Source organism: Octopus bimaculoides, chromosome 2, assembly GCF_001194135.2.
Source record: "Octopus bimaculoides isolate UCB-OBI-ISO-001 chromosome 2, ASM119413v2, whole genome shotgun sequence".
NCBI classification, from domain to species: domain Eukaryota; kingdom Metazoa; phylum Mollusca; class Cephalopoda; order Octopoda; family Octopodidae; genus Octopus; species Octopus bimaculoides.
The window spans coordinates 33,749,244-33,755,210 of NC_068982.1; the positions used below are offsets into that span (position 1 = coordinate 33,749,244).

At 34.7% G+C, this 5,967-nt stretch overlaps 1 protein-coding gene across 3 annotated transcripts in view; it reads right to left on the bottom strand.

Moving 5' to 3' along the window:
• Positions 1-5,967, bottom strand: part of LOC106868006 (rho guanine nucleotide exchange factor 28) — a 561,000-nt gene that overhangs the window by 469,293 nt on the left and 85,740 nt on the right. The gene's annotated exons all lie outside the window — the stretch shown is intronic.

Below are 5,967 nucleotides of genomic sequence, written 5' to 3' on the forward strand. Positions count from 1 at the left end.
TATATATATATATATATATATATATATATATATATATATATATATTTACACACAAACACATGAAGAAGGATACTTGAAAGCATCTAATCATGGGTTATAATACAGATACTAAGAATGTAAATATAAATATAAACATTGGATCTCTTAGTATCATCATCATCATCATCGTTTAACGTCCGCTTTCCATGCTAGCATGGGTTGGACGATTTGACTGAGGACTGGTGAAACCGGATGGCAACACCAGGCTCCATGAACTAAAATGATATGATTAAAAAAAAAACATTTCTCTCTTACTCATTTTTTAATCATCTGGTTGTGGTCATACTGGGGCAAAGGCTATATTTAAAAGCTCATAACAAAAACATCAAGATTACTATTAAGCCCACCATTAATCACCATTAACTAATTCATAAATAGTCATACATATTAGCACTAGAAACATTTTTTAATATTGCTGGATTAAACAGCTTTTGAAAACCAAATAACAAAGTCATGTATTTGAACTGTGTTTTTTTTTTAATCTTTTTCTTTTATATTAAATGTCAGTACAAATGAATATAAAATTCTTTTCATCTTTGAAAACTTCCTTCTTTCTCTCTTTCTTTTATATTCACAATAGATATATTCTTGGGGCTTGAAATAATGTTCAAGTAATTACTTGTTTGTTTATATTATGGTCACATGAACTTCATTTTAAAAAATATACATACATACAAAAAAAAGAAGATAGAAACATGTGATAATATCATTAAATGCTAACACAACAGAATTTACCAGCCTGATTATTATAGTAACTAGTACATGACCTCTCGATTTACAAACAGAATAAATAATATTTGCTCCTTTGAAATATAGCTTAAATAAATAAATTTAAAAAAAGACAACACAATTTTGAAATATATATATAAGTAAATGACATCCTCCGGTCACAAATGACTATGGGATTGCACTTTGAAGGTTCCCCTCTGAGGAACAAATCCTGGCTAGGTTGTTTACGAAAGACCAGCAGTCACTCATGTATACCAGCCTCTTCTCTCCACACCACTGTTGTTGTCCAAGGGAAAGGGAAAGGCCAAAGCAGCTTGGCGCCAGTGATGTTATAACTCATTTCTACAGCTGAGTGGACTGGGACAATGAAAATAAAGAACACAACACACAGCCCAGTCCAAGAATTGAACTCATAACCCCACAATTGTAAGCCCAATGCTCTAACCACTGAGGCATGCATCTTCACACACACAGATGCACATACATACATATATTATATCAAGATTATCATTATCTACATGATTCCAGGCCTTGCTGCTGTACCAAAGACATGGGTCTTCACTCCTATCAATATTAAATTAATGACCCTATGGACCTCCCAGTTTCTGAAGGTACAGCATCCACAGCACCCATCACATAAGAGAATGATGAACATGTTATACAGTGTCTAGCACATGTAATCCTAGCAAAGCACATTCCTTTCCAGATCTAACAATAGCCAATTTCGTCCAGAGAGAGGGAAGGGGAAGAGATAGCAACTTATGTTTTATTTATTGACCCAAAGAGAATGAAAAGCAAAGCTAAACAGCATGACTTGAACTCACACTACAAAGAGCTGAAATCAGGCATTTTATCCAATACCCAAACAACTCTGCCAATTTGCATGCATACATATATATTATTTCTTTACTACCCACAAGGGGCTACACACAGAGGGGACAAACAAGGACAGACAAACGGATTAAGTCGATTATATCGACCCCAGTACGTAACTGGTACTTAGTTAATCAACCCCGAAAGAATGAAAGGCAAAGTCGACCTCGGCAGAATTTGAACTCAGAACGTAGCGGCAGATGAAATACTGCTAAGCATTTCGCCCGGCGTGCTAACGTTTCTGCCAGCTCGCCGTATATATATATATATATATATATATTACACACACACATACACACAGAAAGGAAAAGAGAGAGAGTGATGTGAAGGTTATTTTTTGTTTGTTTGTTTTCTTGTATTTTTTTTTCTTAGTGGGGGTTTGCTAATTAATCGTCCGTCCTCCACTTCAGCTTTGTTATTATTCTCATTTTAGTGTCCTTTGAAATCTTTCATCACACATCCTGTGACCTCTGAGGCAACTCCCCATCCTATATGTCTCCTCCTGTCCTGTTTAGTCCAGAGGATGGAGTAAACAAGGACAAGAGTGTGACGAAAGATTTCCAGACAAAGGACACTAAAATAAGAACAACAATAAAGCTGAAGTGAAGAACGAATATATAGTGTATGTGGTTAATTTGGGGGGAAAAAGAGAAACTGACCATCCCGAAATATAACAATATTACAAGTAATCTAATAGAAAACATAAATGTAAAGTAGGCATTCATCCCAAATCATTTATTTTTCCATAGCATGAACACACATGGACAAGTATATGATAAAGTAGCATTCATTATTAAGGAATCCCTTCTTTCTATATAGACAGTGTAATTTACATTTAATAAATAATTTAAAAGCAAATGTTTTTCAAAGGGCCAAAGAAAAGTCAAAGAAAAAAAACAAAGAAAAAAGGGATCATTTTAATTTATGCTTTTATGATACAAAGTAGGACATCCACAAATCTGTTTGTTGTTCTTATCACTTTTCTCAGCTGAAATGTTAATAACTAATTTAGAAGTCCAAAAGTATGCACTTAGCAAAATTTCCTTTACAGCCAGAAAAGCCTCACATGTTTCTTTTTTTCAGTTATTTCTAATCTTTCTTTAATCATATTTTTTTATTTTTTATTTATCTCTCTATCACACAGATCTAATGAACTGAATTATTTTGATGCAAACATTAGATAAGCCATGTGAACAGATCAAAAGGTAAAAAAAAGGCAATATTGTGTTATGTCACTGGGAATAACATTTATGATGGCTTCCCACTTAGAACGACATCCAAGTCCGAAAAATACTGCAGGCTTTTTTGCTTTTTATTTTTTTCTCTCACTCTCTTTTCCTTTTAACTTCTCAAACAAAACAAAAAAAATACAAAGCAGTTCTAAATTAAACTCTTCATTTAAATAACAAGAAAACCAGAAATTACAACTAACACAGACTTTTCAAGAACTACAAAGATTCCTAAAACTGATTCTGCAGCATTAGATGGTTTAAAGACACAACTACACTCTGGATAGATGACTAGCCTGTCTACTGTGGTTATGGATAACTTGCCCAGAATACCTGTTGTCTTTTCTCCAGCTAGATAAATAGGGTCAAAATTCCTTCAAGCCCCAAGTATTTCAGGTATTTTTTTTTTTAATCTTTTACTTGTTTCAGTCATTAGACTACAGTCATGCTGGGGCAAAAAAAAGGTAAAAGATCCTTCTTAGTCTTATAAACTCATAGGGCCAGTTTCATGGTTTCTGTGATGTACATATTCCCCGCTATGGACAGGACACTCACACAGCCACTGTGTAGTATTGCGATATAACAGTGGCGACGAGGTTTCGAATAGTACCGAAATAGAAGAGAAAACCTACAGAAATGAAGGAAATTAACGCTAAGAGAAAAAGATATGCCAGTTTCTCACCGAGGAAATAAAATTGATAAATTTGGGTTTAAAAAACTCAAAAGGGGGAGGTGTTGTGTCAACGCCCCCCAGACGATGAAGTAGGCTAGCCCAATACGTAGATATAGAGGGAGAAGTCTCGATGTTGAGCAGTTGAGTAGAGGTTATCCGAACGTGCAATAAAACATGATAATAATGATGAACTGCACCTATAATTCAAAGAGCCAGCCTCATCATATGCTGTGTCACATTCAATCTGTCTATGCCAAGAGTACATGTGTCTATGGAGTACTTAGTGTAAGCATGTTTATACAATAGATAGGTAGTTCCATTCTTTCAGCAGTCTGAGTAGAAAAATTCATGTGCATTTTTTAAAATTATTAATTAATGCAGCAGATGTCACTTTTGTTCCTACAGTTGATGTATGTTAAAAATTGATTTGCTATTTTACCTATTTTGACAAGCTGAAATTTTATTAGTCACTGTTTTACCAATTGTTGAACATTGGGGTGGAGGGAAGGGGAGAGTGGAAGGTAAGAGAGGGTGGAAGAGAGGAAGAGGGAAGGAAGGAGGCTGGATAGATGGATAGAAGGGAAGCATGGGAAAGGGAAAATATAAGTAAAGAGGAATATAGAAACAATGTAGCATTTTAGGGAAATGGTCAGAAAGAAAGAAATGACGAAAGGGTGGGTTAATACTAAAATTTAAACCATTATTCAGTGACCATGGAGAAGGTGAAAGTGGTTATAACAATTGAGTTAGTTGTCTTCGAAGAGTAGATAGAAAGTTAGGATGGAAATAGCAGCACATACCAAACATAGAAATGACTAAACAAATATACTGTATATGAATAGAGTTGAGAGAAAAATCATCCATTTGAAGAATTTGAAACCAACTAACAGCTGTTAGATAATAATATTCAGTTAGAGACGCCTCCTAGCTTTCCTAGAGCCAATATATTTTCCATCAGCAGATAAACACCTCTCAGAGACAACAAAAGAGTTACCATTGATATGTGTAGAAATATGCCAAGCAAAGATATTATTATTCCAACAAGTTTGTAAGCAACAAAGTAACAAAATTACATTTTATGACAGCTAACTTGTAGAAAGTAAAAGAATTATTTTGAACTGGTTATTATAGCAGTGTGTGTGATAAAAGGAAAACTTATAATTATTTAGTACAAATTCTAAAAGATAAAACAGATATCCATCTGTCAACTTAAACAGAAACACTATATGTCATGATAAATTTTAATTTACTAAGACAAGAATAATTGCATGTTGCATTTTATATTAATCAAAATAGGTAAGCTCAGTTCTTTTGGAAAGACCAGATTACAGGTGTTATGCCATAGCATAACTATCATTGTTAAATTGTATGCAACAAGAATGCTGAGTATGTACATCATACAGAATACGTGAAATAAAATATAACCCCAGATGACAAATATAAGATTTTTAGGCCAGGAACCTAAAAATAATTACTGTAAATAAATTCAAGAAATCTATAAATAACACACACAAAAAAAATTTTTTTTAAAGCAACGATCAGGTTGTTCCCATAGGTAAAAGTATGTTTCACAAAGATGTTTAAACGTACTTTCCCTTTGTTTAAGCTTAATTTTTTCTCGGATTACAATGAAGAGGAAATCTATCCTATCTTTTACACACTTTACAAATATTGACAGGAGTCAATGCACCAGGCAATTTTTTTTTTTGGGGGGGGGGGTATATATGACCTGTCTTGCACTCACATGAGGACATACATTAAAGAATACTTAGAAAAAAAAAGAAAAAGAATGTTACTGAGGTTGGGGCAAATACAATAAAAATGGTGCCAATATTTAGAGATAATGACAAGTGTTGAGAAGAGTAGCACATCTCAATTCTCTACGGAGAGAAAATTAGCTTCAAAACTCGAATCAGTTGACATCTAATACGTTCATAAATATTGTAAATACTTGGTCAAGAGTTTAAATTAAGAACCTGGGTGCCACACAGTTTGTCAGATGATAACATTGGAAAGATTATGCAAATATTTGCATATTCCTATGCTATTCACGAACATCACACTCCATTTGTTTAACTGATAATTTAAATTCATTTACCTATATCTATCTACACATATATATATATATATATATATATAGCTGCGTGATAAAGTGCCACACCCTAACAGTTGAGGGAACCCGTGGAAGAGGTAGGCCCAGGAAGACCTGGGCTAAGGTGGTGAGGCAAGACCTTCATACATTGGGCCTCACCGAGGCGATGACTACTGACCGAGACCTTTGGAAATGTGCTGTGCGTGAGAAGACCCGGCAAGCCAAGTAAGATCGTTGCCAGTGCCCCTGGACTGGTTCTTGTGCGGGTGGCACATGAGATGCACCATTTTGAGCGTGGACGTTGCCAGTGCCCCTGGACTGGCTTGTGCGGG